The sequence below is a fragment of the Protopterus annectens genome, chromosome 8.part0, assembly GCF_019279795.1.
Source record: "Protopterus annectens isolate FY-2018-M chromosome 8.part0, PAN1.0, whole genome shotgun sequence".
NCBI lineage: Eukaryota > Metazoa > Chordata > Ceratodontiformes > Protopteridae > Protopterus > Protopterus annectens.
Window position 1 is genome coordinate 1,197,183,621 of NC_056741.1, and position 23,057 is coordinate 1,197,206,677.

Below are 23,057 nucleotides of genomic sequence, written 5' to 3' on the forward strand. Positions count from 1 at the left end.
AGCCTCCTTATTTAATATTCCATAGAGATAGAGCACTACGAACCAATCCTTCCTTTCTTCCTAAGAAGGTGTCAGAATTCAACATCAGTCGGTCCATTAATCTTCCAGTTTTCTTTCCAGATTTCACAAACAAAGGTGAATAAATGTTACATTTGTTAGATGTTCACAGTTAGGTTTTTATTTGCAGAGAACAAAGAGTTTCAGAGAAACAGATCAGTTGTTTGTTTCTTTTGCAGAATCGAAATTAGGCAAGCCAGTTGCAAAAATAACTTTAGCCAAATGGCTGACTCATTGCATTTCATTTGTCTGCAACAAATTTGGATTGCCTTTTCCAAAACCTTTGAGAGTCCATTCAACCAGGTCCATGGCAACATCTTCAGTATTTTCATCTAGATCTTCCATGGACGATATCGCTGCGGCTGAAACTTGGGCGAATCCTCATAGCTTTATTACTCCTTACAAATTGGATCTTGTTTTGAGTTGAAAAGCAGCCTTCAATTCATCAGTACTCAGGAATATCCTTTCTTAGAGGCCTCTTGGGAGTTCAGGTAGCTGGGGCTCTGTCCCAATTGTTGAGGAATGAATGAAAATTGACAACATCAGATAAAGAAGTTATGTACTCACCATAACGTTCCATCTGCATTGCCCATTTTCATTCTTCCTCAACTCCCCTCACACCAATACCCCTATCTTTTTAGTTATTAACTTCTGGAAGAATGAGAAGGTTATAAAGGACCAGTTTTCCTTTGGTTGAGCTCTTATCAGTGTGCCAAATTTTTTCATCTAAAGTTATATGCCAGCAAACAAGATCTGAGGTATGTTAGGGGATAGAGCATTATGGGTAAGGGAGGAGCTTGAGAGTTCTAGTGGCCATGAGCTGTAAGAAATGGCTGAGTTAGATCTGAGGGTCAGATCTGAACCCATTTGTTGAGAAAGAATGAAAATGGACAACACAGGTGGAATGTTATGGTGAGTACATAGCTTCTTTTTTTATCTAGATAAATGTTTGTCTTTTCGGCTTTTCCCGGTTACGGATCGCCACAGCAGAACTCCGGTCTGCTAATGATTGGCAGTAGATTTTTATGGTGCCGAGTTGCCAGCCTGACGCCCAATCTTCAATGAAGGCACACCCATTCATGCATGTCTTTCGAACGCCACTCGACCACGGGGAGAACATGCAGACTCCACACAGAAAGCACTCAGGCTGAGAATCGAACAGGAGAACATCTTGCTGTGAGGCAACAATGCTGCCGCTGCACCACCGCGGCTTTTTTTCATCTAGATAAATAATATAGTTAAATAATACCTACTAGTGCAGCAATTTAGTTTAAACACATTAACAGTCAAGCCAGTAAAGCATTATTCATGCAAGTTTAATATTACTTGTATTAAAAGTACAGAATAATAATTGCCCAAAGTCAGTGTTCTTGTTAACTTCAATATGTTATTGCACTTATGCAGAGTACAGGTTTTCTGCAAACTAGCAAGGACTTTCTGCGGCCTGAAAAAAGTGCACATTTTTGTGATGGAAATGTATACAGCTAACCAAGTAATCTTTCTGAAGGGGCAGAATCCATAAAGTGTATTGGTTATGTCTGGAAGCTTGTTTGTTTTACAATGAATATCTTTTCCTGCTGTACCCTTCATGATAAAGTTGCAAACAAAACAAAAAGTTTGCTCAAGTGGGAAAAAATGGGCCAGGAAAAAAACAAAACAAAACAAAAAAAAAACTCAAAGGTGTCCTTGAAAAAGTCAAAATGTTTTATTATGAAAACACCAAGCTTTCACACATTAATGTGCTCCCTCAGGTTTAAAACCAAATGATAAAGTTACAAGTGATTTTGCAAAAAAAAAAAAAAAAAAAAAAGACTATATGGTGCTGTTTGACTTTTGAGTTTCACTGTTTACTCAGTTTTTCTCTCTAACTACACCCACATAATAATGTCATAGTAGGTACTGAACAAAGATTTGGATATGAATGCAAAGTGTTGTAGGTAATTAGGTAATTACAATTACTTATTTCTTCAAAGATGCTATGCCTTATTTACCTTGTGGTTTTACTACTGCATTATCATTTGTTAATTTTCACTGTGGAGTGTTCCATCTGGAAGAAGTAGTTGAGAACTTTTCTTTCTGGGAAGAAAAACTACTGTTGAAGTAAACATGGAAAGCAGCAGTTTATACATTATTTTAGGTAGTGAGGCATTTTGGGTTCAGTCTTTCTTGATGTCATGGCAGGGGGTTTTAGCTCTGAGAAATAATTTTAAGGGGACCATCTTTACCAACAAAATAAATTGCAAAAACAACACACTTTCTGCTTTGAAAACTGTATAATTTGGCATAGTATATGGTAAGGAGGTTAAATCTAACTCCGGAGGTCTGTTGCTTAACACAAGCTTTAGAACACGACCAATACACTTCAGAGTCAGACACTACAAGCAGCACATCATAGTTTGATATAATTAATAAATCAAGGATTGCAGAATAACATTTTTCAAATTTATAAGTATTGATATCAGTGATGGAAAAATGAGATAGGATTCAGAATTATTTAAGGTAAAACAGGAATCTGTGTGTGTTTTTTCCACGCAGTGCTTACATTTACTCTTTCATTGTCAAAGTCATCAATGTATTTGCTTGTTTTTTCACTGGTGAGGGCCTACTGCCTACTTATTTCTCAACCATCATTGCACCCAGCGCAAAGAAGCCTGTTAACTGCATATATATATATATATATATATATATATATATATATATATATATATATATATATATATATGCTTATCATTTATGTGTCCTGGGAAACTGTATAAGGTAGTCTGCATAACTATACTCTAAAAATGCTTGCTAGTTGCATGTGTACCTGACAGCAGTGAACTTCAGGCCATTTGCTTTATTCATCTCATGTCATTTGAATATTTATTTATCTGTATAAGACTTGGAAAAGAAAACTGTATAAAAACAGCTTCAATAAAAGATCATTGATGTAATAATGCACTTTCATCCCTGTAATCAAACACTAATGTCAGGCAAGTGCAACAGTATGCCTGTTTTATAAGGTGTGTTTGCCTCTTGTATAATGATGTGGAGATTTGTCAACATTAAGTGCATTTTTTTCCCTTTTATTTTTTAGATAATGCTTCTGCTCAGGAGGAGCCTGAAGTGGAGAGTATGTTTGCAAGCTGGCAAACTGAAATGTCTAGAGTTCACTCTGAACTTAAGGAAAAGCTGAGCCAGATTTTCAGCCAGTGAGTACCCGTGACGTTGTCTCCTATCATGTTCATTTAAACAATGCAGTTTCTACTAGGTTGTGAGTTCAGCACCACAGCACACAGTGTCAAGAGATTTTAGTAATTACAGTACAAAAAACTACACTATAGGCTGCAGCTGGAAACAAAAAATATTGCTTCCTTATGAGTTGCAGTAAGAAATATTTATGGAAGCTATTAACAGGAACATAGGAACAATACTAGGCAAGCGATCAGATGGACCATGAGATGCCCAGCCATGTACACCTTTAAACAGGCACACTTAAAAAATTCTTGTTAGTCTTTTTTGACAAATTGAATAGTAATCAACTTCCAAATTAAAGAGGGCCATGCATGATAACTCAGTTTAAATTTGTGACTACCCAGCCTTAAAGTAATCAGGGTAGTACTTGTGTTTGACTTGTAGTGGTAAGTTACTCAACAGGCTGGAGATAACCTGAATAATCTTATTTATTTTTTGTTGTAGATTTAGGCCCCAAGTACATGTGATTGTAGTGCTGCTGGTTTTGTGAAGAAATAGGAGGTCAAATAGGACTTGGTCATTGATAGCTTAAAATGCAAGACAAAGATCAACTTAGAGCAGTTGGTAGGCTACTGATTACAAGTAGAGTCAAATTAGTTTATCAAGATAGTAGAAGGATTCAAAGCTTTTAATTTCCATGGTTAGAAATCTTTGAGATCTTTCCAGTAGAGCAGTATTCTTGGATTTGTACACACCAAAATTGGCCAATGATGTGTTTGATAAGGAAAGAGTGCAGTGGTAGGATGACATTTTTCTGTTTTAAAGATATTCCCCCAGAAATTAACTGGCCCTGCTAGAAGGATTTCCTGACTGTGGTGGAAACAGGATGATCAAATGTCCACATATGAACCCAAGTCTCTTGAGACTGTTTTTTGGTACACCGAATATGTGCATATTTCAACCCTTGCTGGAGCTATTCAGTGTCAGTGGATAAACAGATGTGTAACAAATATCTGCACAGTGGAGGTAGCATTAAGTTTGGAGGTGGGCGGAGGAGAAATGTGATAGCTGCCCAGTTAGCTTTTGATAGGAGGAATCAGAGGGGGTGTGTAGCAAGGGCAAGAGTAATTGTGTTGGATAGTAGACTAAAATTGCTTATTTTATTTAGCTCTTTCCCATTAATCAGTAGCTAGACAGAAAAACTTAAACTAACTCTGTAACAGAAATTGTATTATTAGTTGTAAGTCATACTGCTGGCAGCAGTTTAGGTGAGCTGGGAGATGAGGAACAGGTGGAAGTATGTGGGGAGTGACAATATTTTTTTGCAGCTGGATGTAAGGGATTATTCAAACAGCAACCAGGTAGAAGTTATACATGTACATGTATTTGTGGAGGTGTGTGTGTGTGTGTGTGTGTGTGTGTGTGTGTGTGTGTGCGCGTGTGTATTTGTCTGCTTGAGTGCATGCGAGTGCACTCAAGTGTATTTGTGTGAGTATGTGTTTGTGTTTATGCATGTGTTTACATATCTGCATAATATGTGTATTTATGTGACTAGGTACTTGTGTTTATGCATGTGTTCATATACGTTATATATATCTTGGAAGCTGACATAATCACCTGTGTCACCCCAGGGCATCCTTTGCCCTTCCCCATGTGTGTACTCATGGCTAGATAGAGATGTCAATCAAATATGATCGGGTCTCTTACAGGAGGTTGATAGGAAAACTGGAAGGGCTGAGAGCAGGACCAAAGCTGAGGAACTAGATAGCTACATGACTGAATGATAGTATACTGAGGGTTGTGATGAAAGGACAGTGTCACACATTGGAAAATTATTACTGGAGTACTTTAGGGAGCTATAAAGGGTCCAGTAGTTTCAGTGTGTTTGCCTATGATACACGCAAGGTGAAAGAGAATAGGTTAATGTATGGATGCTTGATCTTGATTTACATATCTTCCTGTAGGTGTCATTTCTTGTGCCTATGTATGGGATTTATAAACACAGATCACTATAATGCAGGTTACAGGATGCATCAAAGTATGATGCCACATGCAGACTCTCCTAGTACCCTACATATGCATTATAATCATATAAGACACATCCAAGCATGACTGCTGTTCTATTTAGCTATTTGGGGAAAACAGGAGATAAGGCTTTGGGTTTTATATTTGAGATATTTAGTGCATGTCTTGTAAAGGTATGTTTTAACTATCTGAATGTCTTCATTTTTGTATTTTTAAATAATTGTAAAATAGCTATATTAGTGTAGCTGTTGTCCAAAGTTTGCAATATAGTAGTGTTCTGTAATAATGAATGCATTGCTTTATGAGAGGTTTGTATGCTTTAAAAAAACAGTGTTGCACATATGTAGAATAAACAAAGAATTATAACCAAATTGTGGTTTGTCTTTCAGAAGTGCTTTTACTAACCTGTGGGACAAAATCAAAGTTCCCTTCGTAGGACGCTAATTGAATTCACTGACACTGGTTAAGGAGCCACAAAGCCACTGCAGTTATGAAAACCGAAGCACAATATGATTTGCTGCTAGCTAGTTTTTACACGTAACTGTTTTCTATGCTTTTCTGTTCTTGCTTACATTCACTGTTCTCCTTTTTTCTGGCACAAATAAAATTATGTGATTAATGAGAACTGTTGCATTATTTCTTATAGAGTGTGGATGAGTGATATGTTTAATGAGATTTTAATCATTTTAATGAGCTGTTTTGCTATATGTCTAAGGAAGCACAGTTAAGTAATTAAGAGCACAGAACTTTCAGGTGAAGGACCAATGAAAGAAGCAGGTTCCAGTATGAGAAAGAGGTGTTGTTTACTGTACATTCCCACACACAAGTACATTTTTCCAGTATCTTGCTTCATTGTAAGATCTGTATGCACTATGGTATTTGGTTCATTTTTCAGTCGGACAAATAATAGTAAAATGATCAATACCATTGTAATCTCTACTGGGACTTTTACTCTGTTCTATATTCAGTCATAAAATTCCCCATTCCATCCCTGTTATTACTTGTAGACAATGTTATAGGTGCATAGGTTTATATTAAGCTTATAGTTATGATCCTTGATGTATCTCCAGCACTATCACCCTTGTAGTGATAAGGTTGATCTTGTTCCATCTGGATAGGAGATAATTAGTATTAATGTCAGGCATGGATTTACTGTTACCCATCCAGTCACTGAAATTTGCTTTAAACATTTTTCAGGGAAGTACTTATATGCAGATGAAGTCTACGTTATAAGTTGTGGGTGCACTGGGTAAGAAACTTATCATACCAGCAGGTACTGTTGATTTTAAGTGGAGGTTTGTTTCCTTAGTGAATGTATTAGCTGAGCTGTTTAATCCATTAAGTTGAAGTAGACAGAAAAGTAAGGGGTCTTTCACAGCAAGAAATGTTAGGCAAAGCTTGTCAAAAAAGACCCTGTGAGAGAATCTGTCAGGAATTTTTAGGGTCTTTCAAGTTGTACAAGGTGTTTAGAGAGGTCCGGGGGTGCATTTCAAAGGGGGAACTGTATCCAATAATGGATTTGATAAAGGAGGAGTAAAGTGAAACAGGGACATCTTAACAACTAGAAGAGATGACGTTGTAGATAAGCTATGTAAGGAAGAAGGGCACTTTGATTACAACTGAGGCATGCCATTTGAAAGCCAACTCATTGTCAGTGGGAGTGCCCAGGTCTTTAATAATGGGTTTAAGAGGAATGCCAGTGATATGATAAGGATCTCGCTGAAGGTACCTATACCACACATCTCAGCCTTTTGGGTAAGCCCATGATTAGCACATCAGGTGTAAGTCTCATCTAGGTCTTGCTTATGAATTTGGGCATCATGAGGTGAGTTTATTTTTTTAGTTTTATTTGTTAACTGGAGTACAGACTGAGCAACTTGGACATTTTTCAGACTTAACCCAGGAGTACTATCTGCTAAGTGACTTGCTCAGAACTACAAAGTAGACAAATGGACACTGACTGCATCAAACCCTGGGCCACAGGAAACAGAGTATTATCAGCTAGTTGTAGCCCTCTCTGCTATCTGCCAGAGTTAACAACAGGTTGAAATTTATAGTCATCTACAAAACTTGGATACTGTAAAACTTGGATGCCTGACTTTAACTCTGACAAGAAAATGCATACAGGAGGAAACGCAGCGCTGGACCTTATTTGGATGCCACTGCAAACGATTCTATGGTTAAAGGAGATCCTCCATCTTGAAATACATCAGTTCAGTCTGTAAGTCAATTAATTATCGTGGACAATGTAAAAAACTAATACTGAGACTATATGCTTGTGATAACCATGTGAAAAATGGTGTTAAAGGTAAGGTCAAGATAGGTAGTGTGGACAGTATGGTCCTTGTATAAAGCTTCTGTGACTGTAAAAATTTGACCAAGTTGCATAGTAGTTATGATATGTCCTTAGCAATCCAAACTGATTGGGCCAGGGATCTGAAGGTAACCAATGTCATTGCTGGATGGTTCAGCAATACTGTGTTCCATAGTTTTGCAGATATACTAGTGAGATTGATAGGCCTATATTTATTGCAGTTAGGAATGTCAGTAGTGCAACAGGTAGTACACTTACGTTTGGTGAGAAGGCTGTAGGTTCTATTCCCATTCCAGATAGAGGGAATGCTAACACTACAGTGCAGCATAATGAGGATGCTGCTGTACTGAGTTTGTCATATTTTCGGATGATCTATTAAACAGACGTCCCATCTGTCTGTTTAGTGGCAGTTCAAACGGATGTAAAAATCAAACAGCACATATCAAAATGAGTAGGGGAAGTTCCCAATGCCTTGGCCAAATTTCCTGTAGTAGTATAACTACCACATGGTGTCTCCTCTGACAAGAGGCTGCTAGTCCAGTCAGACAACAAAAGGTAAATAAGTAAGTGAATAAATAAATAAAGGTAAATAAATAGATAAATACTGGTTCTGTTGTAGGGCCACCATTATGGAGACGGTGCAGATGTGGGCATTCTCCAAGTTTCAGGTACGTATGCTGTAGAGGGACTAAGTTTAAATGGTAGGAGAGGTTGGGTTATGTGGTGTTTGATATCTCCAAGCAGAATAGAATATTGTTAGGATGCACGGAGTAGCTAGATCATGTGTCACATGGTTCATATCCCCAAGCTGGCACCCCTGAAGCCTAAGCTAAAGAACAAAAAAAGGTCTATTTTCTGACGTGGAACGCAGCATCTGTCTCTAAAGTCCTGGTGTCAAGTTGGATGTTGTGCACTTCTCAACTTGAGGAGAAAAAAAGGAGATCTTCTGCATTTATAGTAAGCAGTTTGCTACAAGTTACACCATGCACACAAAGTCCCAACCACAAAAACAGTATTTCTGTACCGGCATACAGAAGTACTTGTACAGAAATGAATGCACTACTGACAGATTGGCTTTTTCTGATCTGCAGCCCCTAATGTCATGTGCCCTGGGAGGCTGATCTCTTCACTCCAATCTAGCTATGTCTTCCATGGAGTTATTGGTTTTAGTTTTGGAAAGAGCAGAAGCCACATGATCAAGAGTGATAACAGATGGCTAAAATGGGGGAAAATTGTGAGAGAAATGGGCTGTGTGGGAGGTATGAATTTGGAGCTAAATGCATCAGCAAGGGTATTAAGTATCTTTCATGGAGAGGAAAGAATACTGCACAATAATAATGTTTTAGCCTTCCTAGAGACATAGGTGGTAAATCAATTGTATATCACTGCATCAATTTAGGGTGGACTGCCAAAGTTCATTCACTCCCACATGGACAACAATCCACCGGATTTACTAATCTTCTGTGCAGGACTAGTCTAGTCCTGCACGGTAGCAGCAGTTTCGGAGGAGGACGGCAGCGCGCCATGCATATTAATGAAGGCACGTTGCCTGAATTCCTAATCCTACATGGAGTGTGAATGAGTGCAGGGGGCGTGTCTGAGAGCAGATCAGGTTTTACCTCATATCATGCGTTCCGGCCCCAAAATCTGGACAATACCAAGAAAGGAGGGGGGGTATCCATATTCATCAAGGACACCCACACCTCAAGACTGGTGGCAACGCACGATGCATCGGAGACCATCCAGGTGCAATTAACCATAGGCAAGACTGCTCTGCAAATTGTAGCATGTTACAGGCCACCCTCACAAACTCAGGAACCTCACATGGCCTTCCTGAAAACACTAGAGGGGATAAATGTATCACCAAACACCATCATACTAGGTGACTTCAATTACCCTAATATAGACTGGGAACACTACTCAAGCCCAAACACCCTAGCCCAAAAGTTCCTGGAATTCATAAACTCAAATGCCATGGAACAACTAGTCACCATCCCCACAAGAGGAGATAACATACTTGATCTCATCATCACGAACATGGGAGCACAATGTTCAACACCGGAGGTGTACCCCTCACTGGTGAGATCAGACCACAAACTAATCTCGCTGGAGGTCCTCATCCCACCCCACCTGAAATAAAAAGACCACAGTAAAGAACTTCTCAAAAGCCGACTTCACACTTCTAAAGACTAGTGTGGTCTCCTTTAAGGCCCCGAGCGGCGGAAAACAGTACTCAAGCCGCTGAATCACTTACAAATGCCTTCTACCAGCACCTGCAGGACTGCATGGATAAGGCAATCCCAAGCAAAACAAAGACTCTTTGTACCAAAGGCAAGCGTCCAGTCTGGTGGACCCCAGCCATAAACAAACTCTACAACAAAAGGAGGAAGCTACTACAAGATAGAGCAAAATCCTTAAAAGGTAAGACACCCTTGATCACTATAAGTAAAAAACTAAGAGCTCTCATAAAATCATCCAAAGCAAATTTCGAGAGAAAAATAGCTAAAGACTCAAAAGACAATCATAAGGCCTTCTTTAGCTATGTTAGAAACCTGGGAGGAAACTCCCAGATATGCTCAGAGCTAGTTCAAAATGATGTGAAGATTACTGATCCTACAGACATTGCCAACATACTGGCTGACAGGTTCAGTGCAAACTTCTCCCCCCCCTCCCCCCCAAAAGGAGAGATATCTATACCAAACGATTGCAGCCCCCCAAACATCTCCAGCGCCCAAGTGAGAACTGCTCTCCCCAAAGCAAAAAACACAGCATCCATGGGACCTGATGGTGTCCCCGGCTGTGTGCTCCATGAACTCAATGAGGAATTAAACCCACAGCTAGGACAGCTGTTTAATCAAAGTCTTACCTCTGGATACGTACCCAGGGAGTGGCGCACTGCAACTGTGGTACCACTTCACAAAGGCGGTGCCTCCACCGACCCTGGAAATTACCGGCCCATTAGCTTGACAAGCCTTATCTGCAAAGCCATGGAGAGGATCATAATGGACCTCATAAATAAAGACATAGGGAATTTGCAGACTTTGGATCCAACCCAGTTTGGCTTTGTCAAAGGCAGATCATGCCTTTTAAACTTGGTTGACTTTTTCAAACAGTCACCAAAGCCATTGATGAGGGAAAGGCAGTCCATACAGCCTACCTCGATCTGGCTAAGGCCTTCGATACAATACCCCATTCGGGTATCATTGAAAAACTCATCAGCTTAAATGTCAACCCATACATCACAAGATGGGTTGCAAACTGGCTGAGTGACAGAACCCACAGGGTCAGAGCTGCTGGCGCCATGTCAGACTCAAAGCCTGTCACAAGTGGTGTCCCACAGGGCTCAGTCCTGGGCCCACTCTTGTTTGGCATCTACTTTTCGGAAGTACAAGCAAACACAGGAGGGTTATGGCTGACAAAGTTTGCAGATGACTGCAAACTGGGCGCCATAGTAGAAAACACATCTGACACAGATATCCTTCAGAAGGGTCTCACAGAAACGGATAACTGGTGCCAGAGCCACGGCCTAAAGTTAAATGCCAAAAATGCATAGTCATACCCTTCGGGAAAAACAAGGTTACCCCTAGCTACCAAATAGGTGGCAATCCACTGAGCACAGAAGAAGTTATCAGGGACCTGGGGACCCAGGTTGATAGTAGTCTGTCATTCGACACCCATGTAGCTAAAGTAGTTAGGAAGACCTTCTACATTGCCCACCTTATCATGAAGGGATTCTCATCTAGATCAAGGGAGGTCATAGTCTCCCTTTACTCATCACTCATCAGACCAATGATTGAGTACAATGCCCCATTCGGAATGTATCTGACCCGACACTTGCAGCAGCTGGAGAGGCCACAAAAGTTCCTCACCAAAAGGATAAAGGGTCTCAAAATCTGTCCTATGCTGCCCGACTGAAAGAACTCCAGCTCTATTCAGTCGCCACCGCTTGCTCAGAGGTGACCTTTGCCTAACATACAAGGCCATGTCAAACCCAGATTTGATGAATATGCTTCACCTCAAAAATCTAGATCCATCAGAGCCACAAGGGCGGGAGACTTAAACCTTGACACGGCTATTAATAGGATGTGCTGGAGGGATAGATTCATCACCCAAAGACTCCCTATGCTGTGGAACAAAATCCCGGTACATGTGAGGCAGAGCACCTCGCTGGCCTTGTTCAAGAGAAATCTTGACCAATGGATGGGAGATCGCAGATATACCCCAGGGATTACCTCAGTGTCACTGCTCGACAGAGGCACAGAAAAATAATGGGTATAGTTCCCCATACTAAAGGGGTGGCGTAAGCCACAAAACGATGGGCTAGGCTTGTAAATGCCCTCGGGCAGATAGCCTAGTATGAACCTATGAACCTATGAACCTATGAACACACCCCTGCAAAGTAGAATAGCAGGAAGTGTGAATAAATGAGCGAGACCGCTCATAGGTGTCCGCATATCCCCACCAACAGTCCCCCATGTGTACAACAGCAACAGGACATAATGTAAAAAGAAGAAACCCTTTATTTTTTTTTAAACTCCGAGTACAGCTAACCGTAGGTGCACGGGTGTGCCCATCGCTTAGCTATGGTTAAAGCAGCTGAAAAGGCTGAAGAGGATAACAAGGAAGATATATGGAAATGAAACAGCACCACAATAGTGTAGTGATCAGAGCATCTGCCTAACAAGCAGGCATTCCCGGTTCGAGTCCCACTGCAGCACATACCATTTTCCGTGTGAAATCTGTATATAAACATTTTTGTACATTTGTTTGCTGTATAACCTACTAAATAGCATTTAAATGTGAACTGGAGTACTGCATGAACTGCACATGTGAAGTGTCAGTGTCATAATGAATAAGGCACTAGTAAGCAGGTTTAAGCACAATTAAGCAGTAGTATGCATATATATAAGCTCTAGTAAGTGGGTTTAAGTGTGTTTGCATGGGGGTAAGCATTGCCTACACAGGTTAAGCAAAGTAGAAGCTAAGTGAATGTAAGAAACTGTTACCAGAGGTTAGCATTGCTTAACTCTGTGCAAACCTGTGCACACCCGCTTACAACTGCTTTAAGGTGCCTTAATCACTCGTACCCAACAGCCCATGTTTTGCCCAGCAACAAAATAAACAGCTTTTGCAAGGCTCAAACTCAGGACCCTGTATACCACAGTCACAGTAGTTAACCACTAAGCCATCATAGCAAGACGTATAAATGAGGTATCAGCAAACTAATCCTCACCACGGGAAAATCAAATCAAAAATGTGAACTGAATCGATGTACAGTGTGATGTTGTATAACCTGCCACAGAGCATAAATATGTGAACCGGAGTAGTGCAGTAAGCATAGATTTGAGATGTTATTGTAATAAAGTGTAGAAGTCCCCAGCCCCCATACAATGTATGCACACATGAATCATGGATACCAGACACATATATAACCTGTAATGAATAATAATTCACTGCCAAAAGGCGAATATAATGATAATTAACTAATAAGCAATGCTAACTGCAGCACAGCTCAACTTAATAAGTGTAAGCAATGTGTAGGGAAGCCAATTCAATCTGCACACTGGTATGCCTATTTAAGCAATACCAACCTTAGGTAAGCAGGTGAGCCCATAGCTTAGCCTTTTCAAAACTGGCCAATCACAGAAAAATGTGGGTAATCAGCCCTACTTAAACCCAAGAGGTGGGAATACAGCTCATACCTCATTGTACCTTCCCCTTGCAGGCACTATGGCAGTAAGGGGAGAAGGAGTGCACTTCTGGGCACAGTGCTGGTGCATCCAGGAGTCCAAGGTCATGGCTGGACTCCTAGTTAAAGACCATGCACAGAGACTGATGCAGGGCCAGTACCAGGGCTCCCAATATAAGGCGGAGGCCTGGGACCATCTCGACAGCGACCTCACCAGTGCCACTGGCATACCCCGATCTGGTGAGCAGGTCAGGCACCACTATGCTGACCTGAAGTGGTGGAAGGGGGACCTCTTGGAGGAGTGGCTCCAAAAGGCTAGAGCAGCAGGGCATGTCCCAGCCATGTGTAAGTATCAGTCCGTGACCTGTTTAATAATTGCCAGCTCAGGTATATCATGGATAGGTATGGCTAAATATTCTTTTTATGTCCTCCACAGCTGCAATGGAGTGGGCTGCAAACCAGGAGGCCCACAGTAGCCACCTGGTGCAGTTGCGATGTGAGGCAGGTCAGTAATACTCATGCTTTTACTGTCATAGGAAATAAAAATAAAAGCAGTAGTAAAGTAATTGCTAGTATAAAACCTGTATTGTTCAAGGCAAGTACTGCATACACCACAGAATATGGAAGGAAGAGTCTCATATTGTTAGTATGGCAATAAAATTGCAATACCCTGACAAAACAGTTCCAACTGCTGGACTATATATGTATATTCTGGTATCATATGGTAATGTAGATTTGCAGTCATGTAATAGTACTGTTGTATTGAGCACTGCTTCCCACACCATGCACCATAAATCAAATGTGTAGAAATGCCTGTATATGACAAGTGTAATCCCCAGAGGCTATTTAGTACAACTGAGAGACACACAAACAGTAAACAGGACAAATGCAGACAAGCAAAACCAAATAGCACATGAAACTGAGATGTGAACTGTTGCTTGTTTAGCACACACAGCCATGGTTCGAATCCTGCCAGTGGTAGTAGTCTGCATACAGAATCATACCCCACAATTGTACAGATATGTCCATAATGTCTATTAAAGTGGCCCATATCTATTGCCTATCAACCTGTCCCCCTGGGAAATCAGTGGGATGATCCTAGATGTATAGGCAGCAAACAGGGAATACAAGAGATTGTCAACCATCATAAGAACACACCTGTCACTGTAGCAACCCCCGAAACCGTTAGGAGAGTAATATTGCAAGTATGTCCAATCTACGCTTTCATGTTGTCAAGCTGTGACCAGAGCGTGTACAGTAACAGAGTGAGTAGTATGTGCAGATTTCTAATGTGTAATCCGGAACTTTGTGTGGCAGCAGTCAGGTAGTGCTAACAAACATTGCTCCCACAGGTACGTTGGATACAAACAATGTGCTGATAAATACAGACCAATATAACCTGTACTAGTACTGTCCACCCTGGTATTGTAGGGGATTGTGAGTGTTACAGTTTCTCCGAATAAGAAAGTATCACTGGTCACTGTCACTCAAACTGTGCTACATAATATAACTGTGTAGGAAAGCATGTATATGTGTGTGTCAGGTCACTAAAGGTGGAAGAAGGCAATATTTTAGATATGTCCAGGCACACCAGCATGTGGTCAACACATGGCCAGAGTCTGTGCAGAAAGAGTTGGATAGCATATTTTACAACATCAACCCAGAATCTGGGCATATGTGTACAAACAGTTAGTCAGTGTTAACAAACATTCCCTCCACAGGTATACCAGGTAAGAGGTGTATACTGCAGGTAAAACCGGTTCATGTGTAATGATGTCGACAGCCATATCAATGTCCAATATAGGTCTATAGGGTAGTGTAGTAAGACTTGTAAGGTACAGATAACAGCACCGACTAGGAAAGTTATGTTGACTACAGGAATATACTACTTGTTAATTGACATCTTTCTCTCCCCCAACTTATCTCCAACAATAATCAACATACCCACCGCAACTGGTATGTACTGACTCTGATAATGGCCAATCATCTGATAAATATTCTAATGGTTCCCATGCATGTGCCATATTGAATTATTTCAACATTGTTGGCATGGTGCCATCAATGTACCTGCATGCTGTTCTTATTACCACTGTGGTTCCCATATATACATGTGTTCTGTTTGCTATGCAACTGTTACATATCTGGTGTCTGCGTTAATGGGAATATCTATGCATGCTGTATTACCTAACGCTGGAATGTATTGATTATTACTAACCCATATATGATGTTAAAATCTACACACTATAGCACGCTTGGGAAGGCCGGTCCCAGCGAACCCACCTGTCCCACCTCAGCTGGCTGAGGCACCAGGCACCAGCATGTCTGGGGCCCAACCCCGCTCCTCCCTGTCCATTTGTTCTGCACCACCTTCAGGTGGAACCACCTCAGGGGATGGTGCTCACCCCCCCCTGGGAGTGGGTGTGGACAGGCACCTGTCACCTGTTACCAGGTTGGGGTCGTGGTGCATAGAGCGATCACAGTGCAGTTTGGTGATCTTCTATGCCAGCTTGAGGGCCGCATGTCGCAATTAGAGAGTCAGGCTGGCTCTGCGGCTTAGACCCCATCACAGCCACCTTCGGGGCTGTGAAGGCGCAGTGGTGACTGCCCATGGGTGGGGATCTCAGTCCTACTGTTACCACTAGGGGGCTTGTGGGCTTCCGATATCCCAACACCTCTCCCCATCAAGGTGTTTACCCCCCAAATGTGTCATATACCACCCCTGTATGGATCTTGAGTGTTTTGTCTGTTAACTTACCCAACCTACCTCCCCAGAATACCTACTACCTCACCCCAACATCCCAAACTCACCTGAAAAAAAGGGCAATCTGTTCCCACAAAAAAATCTCGCCCCATACATAGCTGTCAATTTCACACATGTCCACTGGACACATGGAATCTGGTCTAATTGGCAACACAATTAATTTATGTTGTCCTCACCCCTCTCCCAGGGGTTTGAGGGTCCAAATCTACCTCCAAATTCAGTGTATATGCACAGCTGTTGCTGTAGAAGAAATGGGCAGATATGGACCTTTCCTACACCCTTCCTGCACATGCCGAGCTATTTTCCCTACTGTCTTACCCTCTTTGTGCCCCTTTTTCACCACTTTCCTATCAACTCTTTTTTCTTTTCTTTTAAAGAAATTAGCATGGGGGTAAGTGGCAGTACGCACTTTTAAGCAGCAGTAAGCGGGTTTCAGGCTGTTTGCGTGGGGGTAAGCAATGCCTACACAGGTTAAGCAATTTAGAAGCTGAGTGTAAGAAACTGTAACTGGAAGTTAGCACTGCTTACCATTGTGCAAACCCACGCACACCCGCTTACAACTGCTTAAAAGTGCCTTAATCGCTCTGTATCCAATGGCCTTTGTTCTGCCCAGCAACAAAATAAACAACCGCGGCAAGGCTCAAATCTGGGACCCTGCAAACACAGTCAATGTAATTTACCACTAAGCCATGGCAAATATACATAAAATCTGATGTTATCACAAACATATCATCCAGCACAGTCATTCAACAGTATAGGAAATGTAGTTAATTAGATAGATGTATGTGTGTGTAAATATGTGTAAATAATTTAATATCTAAACACTTGCAACATATCGATATGTAGATATATATATATACATATATATAAATATATATAAATATATATATATATATGTATATATAAATATATACATATATATAAATATATATGTATATATATAAATATATATATATATATATATATATATATGAATATAGATACATGCAAATGCCTACATCGACACTTATATCTTTATATATATATATATATATATATATATATATATAACAAATGTCAGGCTGGTAATGCTAGCATATCATGCAGTACAGTCTGGCTGCCATAGGAAATGTAAAATGTGAAAGCTATCAACAGCCCCAGAATAAATATACACAGACACATATATGCAGATACAATATAGTTATATATATTTATATATATATATATATATATATATATATATATATATATATATATATATATATATATATATATTGTACATATAGATATACATGTGACTACACATACACACTCAGAGATGTGTACAGTAAGATACATATGTAGAAGGTGCACACAATATGGAACAGCCACTATGCCTGCAGTTAACACCTGAACAACTGGACACTGTATGGGCCACCCATACAAATGACAATTGTTGCCTGCAACATATACCCACAGAGAGGTTATAGGAAAAACACCACACACAGGTTAATATAAATGGAGCACATTTATTTGTGTACTATAACAGTCTCAAACTTTCTCAAACTTTGTAGGTAAAATGTGGAACTCCCTAACGACCATGCTCACCTCAGAACCTTCACTCCTACAATTCAAAAAAAAGCTTAAACCCCATCTCAATACTCTCTGGCAATGTCCCTGTTCCAAACCTGATTAACCACTATAATTTACCCTTCTCTTACCTCACTATCCTTAATCACTTTTTAACAAGGTGCCTCGCCTTTGTAACTGGCCTATGTTTTTTTTTTATATGCTGCTGTTATTTTTTTTCCCAAGATGTGATGTATCTTTATATTGTATTTAGAACTCAACTATCTTCCCTTTTTGCATTAACAATGTTCATATGTCTGTTATGTACCTGGAGCTTTTCTCCCCGGGCCTCCGCTGAAAATGGACATGTATCCAGTCGGACTCTCCCGGTTAACAAATGTAAAATAAAATTAAATAAAATAAATTCTAGATGCCATGTCATATAGCTGTTCAGACACTGACATCCATATAAACATGGTAATGCAAATGTGAAACGTATACTAATACAGTATTCTGGAAAGGACCACAACTGTTGCTGTTCAGGCCAAGCCCTGCAAATGTGACAATAGTAAAGACAGACTGGGCTCCAGGATACCAAACAATGAACAGTAAGTAATGCAGGTGTACAGTTCAGCAGCCCTTTCTACACTCTGTACAGAATCAGTAGGTGGTAAATACATCAGTTGACCAAATGGGATGTAACGGTTACATAACAAGCCATAATCAACAACATCACAAGCCCACTGACAAACAGAACACTCTGTATGGCAGGAGGCAGTAGGCCTGCATCAACCCACTTAATGTATGTAATGTAAATATAGGTGAAGTGTATGGTACTGTACATCCAGATACCTTAAGGCAGTTCACCCCTGATACCCACACAAAGCTTGGTATGTAGGTGTAGGACAGAGGCTGGAACACAGGCCCATATCTGGAAACCTGTTGCCATGCACTAAGCAAGTCGCTGGTGTTACAGGATAGTCTGCAACTTACCCTTAGTCAGGGAATTTATGTTAGTAAGTTCAATGGATGTAGCCTTGTACTGATAGCACTCAACACACACTGCCAGTGAAATATCTGACACAGGACCTGTGTGGTGGACAGACAAAACATGATAGGCACAGCTCTGGCCACCAAGAGGATAGGCCCACAGTTGAGAGCTATGCAGACAGACTGAATTCAAAGGTAAACTAATATGTACACACACACCCTGTAACACCAGAACTATACAAAGCATAACACAGCTCTACTCACACTCTGTCTGTAGTTCTGGAAACACCTACAGATATGTAGCTGGCCTGATTCCTGTAATAAATATTGCTACTTGCTGTCTGTAACACTGATGCCCATACACAGGAGGATGTCCATCACACAGGAAAGGTAAAGGGACCACACCCACATAATGTAGGGATTTATAGTAGCTGGTTGCCATGACAGTGGTATTTGGAAGTACTACACAGCAAGATACATGCAGTTAGCAATTGGAAGACACTGATTGGTGCAGAGGCCTTCATCTGATCATGTGCATCACCTACTAAGGCCAGGCTGGAATCTAGTCAAAGCAGCTCAATCCAATTACTGGAGAGAGAGGGAGACAGAAAAACAGTGAAAGAGAAAAAAATAAAATAAAACAAAGACAAAGCTCAGCAAGCCAAAAGCTGACGTAACAGCCATTGAGCCAGTTGCCATTCAACTACACATCAGTCCAACAAGAGGTATGTGAAGTACATATACATGTAATATAATGTAGTACCTGGTCCATCATAATGGGATAGATTATTTTGAAATAGCTATATGTGCCATCATGTGTTGTTGTGATGATGTTCAGCATGAACAACTGCAACGGACAATTGTGTCTGTCCCTGTGGGTAGTGCCACTCACACAGTAACTGTACACACACTGGTCATGGTACAGTGAGGTCCATTGGCTGTCTGTGGTATGGGACACATGTGCCTGGCCCTACAGACATGTGAGCAAATAGGGTACCATACACTGGAGCAACATGTAACATCACATAGTACAGGGCAAAGAACAATTGCATCTACAACAGTCTGTGCACTGCCCAAGGTATGTATGCACAATACACAGATTGTCATCAAATTCCTAACTCAGGGGTCTGCAACCTGTGGCTCTGGAGCCACATGCAGCTCTTACAACCTGCTGTAGTGGCTCCCTGTACCTCTGAGGATTAATGGAGACTGTAATTCACCACACACACACACACACACACACACACACACACACACACACACACACACACACACACACACACACACACACACACACCAACCAGGGCCAACACAGGAACACACTTATGGATGGATGTTAGTTATTGCTCTGATACACTTAATTCTGTCATATATAGTATAACAATATTTGAAACCTTATATGCAGTGTTATCTTCATATTAGGGGTCAAATAGCTGTTGTGGCTCCCAATGACTTTACTTTGGTGGGAAAGGGGACAGAAATGACTCCTGGGATACTGTAGGTTGCAGACTCCTCCCTATGTACACAGACAACAGTACTGTACACGCAACCACAGACTGTCCAAATCATGTCCTCAGTAAAAGCCAGTACTATACACAGCATGTCCAGCAGTCTGTTATTTGACTGGCTTGTTATCAGGTATGATGTCAATGAATAATGGTGTACAGAACATATGCACCATATATATGGGTTTCATCTGCACAACACATGTGTGCCCCTCTGCAGTGTAGAGGTCAGTGTATGTAACATTGTTATATGCTCCTGTAAGTCAGTCTATGGGGGTGGAGTGGGAGCACCATAATTAACCTTTGGTGTTAACATGGGAGGTATATCAGTAGTAAGTTGGCTTACCATACATTTCACCTTGTGAACATTGCTGCCCTACTGATTACTGTCCTACAGCCTGTTCTGTTTGTCAGTACAACTGTGATGATTTCAGTTATGCATTATGTAACAGATACATCCCATCATCAACCTAAGTCTTTTCCACCTAGGTATTAAGTGCAGAGTGTAGTTAGAGGCCACTGGCCTGTATATCTGCATTACTTACTGTTGATTGATTGTTATCCTGTGGCCCAGTCTGTCTTTCCTGCTGTACTACTTGAAGACCTTGGCGTGGACACCAACATATGTTATGCTTTCAGATTACTGTAATAAATGATCTGTCTGAGGGCTTCATTCATCTCTTTATATGTATTTCAATGTCTAACAGCTATAATACATGACATAAGCAAATGTAGTAGTACAAAAATAAACCTTTAAAATGTATGCAAACTTGTGTGTTGTGTCACATCCTTTGACTCCTTGGTGGGTATATGTTTCAGGCAACAATTGTCTTTTGTATGTGTGACTCATGCACTGTCCATCTGATGAGGTTGTAACTGTAGGGATACTGGCTGTTCAGTGTAGTGTGCACCCTCCAATAATGTATCTTCCTAGACATACTTCTGTGTGTGTATGTGTAGTGGCATACATGTCTCTGTCTATATATATATATATATATATATATATATATATATATATATATATATATATATGTGTGTGTGTGTGTATCTGCATACATGTGTGTGTGTGTGTGTGTGTGTGTGTGTATATGTATCTTAGGAATGTTTTATTGCTTCCACGTTGTACATTCACTATAGTAGCCAAACTGTTCTGTATATGTAATCGATACCAGCATCACATCATACAGGTGGCATGGCTTACTGTTAATATGTTGTGGCCATGAAGTGTCAGGTGCTGGTCGTGGGATTTGCACCAGTTGGTATTGTATTCCAGGACAGACCTGTTTGGCTGGGGGGGTAGAATATTGATATGTGTCAGACGTATGTTGCTTGAGCCCACTCACCCCCATTAATGGTGCCTGTGGTCATATATGTCTTTGTTATGTGCTCTATTATATCTATAGATATATATCTATATATAACTAAGAATGAACTTCGGGACAAGAAAGCATTCAAAAGGAATTAATAGGAAAACAATGGCAATTTGTATTATTTAACACTTTTGTCTTATTTCATATCAAGACTTATTCAGAAAGACACGTTTCAGTAATACAAGCAACCATTTAAGCATTCTTTACATACATTATTCTGAGCTGTTTATTTAAATTAGCTACACAGTTCCTGTCCAATGATAAAGCCGGACCTGTAGTCCTGCAAGGTGCTGTGTGCATCTTCATTATTATTATAAAGGTAAAACAGAGAGAAACCTGTAGTGTCATGTGTATACAGGGGATGTGTCCATCACATATACCTGGAACCTAACCTTTTAGGAGTCACGTGTCAACTGCGGTTGTGTGCACCTTGTTTACCTGGAAGACAACAGGACAGCAACAGCTGAGTGCACATCGAGGAGGTGTTCTACATGCTAAGAAGTTCAAGGCTGGATCATCGGTGAAGTGGAACTGGGAAATGAGGTTGGGTATGGGTGGGAATATATCACTGCATCTCAGAATGGTGGCCAGATACTACCAGTGGGCTAAATACTGTTGACTTACTACGTCTAATCATGGAACCAAGACAGGTTCATCCCAAATGTGGCAACCAACAAATACAGATGGATTCTTTGGGTTGACTCATGTCACCAAAGGTGGAGATTGTATGCGTGTAATGTGGACTAGGATGTAAGGAAGCCTGAATATGCTTGGGTCGAGACAACATACATGTTGGGTCCCTAGCACTGGAGAGAGGTCAATGTGTAGAGGTGTGAAGAGGCTGGCCTAGCACCCGGAGGATGGATGGTTTATGTGCACATGGGGGCTGGGCTTTGCAGGGAGCAATGGGCATGACATTATGGATCCAGGAGTGTCAGGTTTGGATGGACTGGTTTTAATCAGACTGCCTTGTGGAGGTAGTTGCACAAGGGGGGGCAGGGGGGGTAATGTGGAGAGTAACAATGTGGTTGCGTAACAATGAGATGAACATATGGCCAGTGCTGGGAGGGTGCACCAGAGAAAATAGTAGAGTGGAGGCCGAGGAACATACCTTGGGCTTAGTCAAATGAAATAGGTAATACAAGTAACAAATTACTATTCAACATTAATAGATGTAGTTGGGTCACATTTCAATACTTTAGGTCTTAATATGACACACTTCTGATCAGATCAAGTCCCACTACATTTCAATACTTTCAGTTATTTTTGTTTCTGTCATACACACACACACACACACATATATATATATATATATATATATATATATATATATATATATATATATATATATGCATACATATATTGCTGTATATAGATATATTGACAGATTTGTATATCTAGATGTATATATGTATAGCTGTATGCATATGTATATATATATATATATATATATATATATATATATATATATATATATATGTGGATATTTATATATATAGATAGATATAACAGCGAGGGCAGTATATATGTATTACATCTACATGTATAAGTACATACGCTGTACTGTTGACTTCTTTTGCTGTATGCTATGTTTGTGAAAACATCAGGGTTATGTCTATTTGCCATGGCTTAGTGATGAATCACA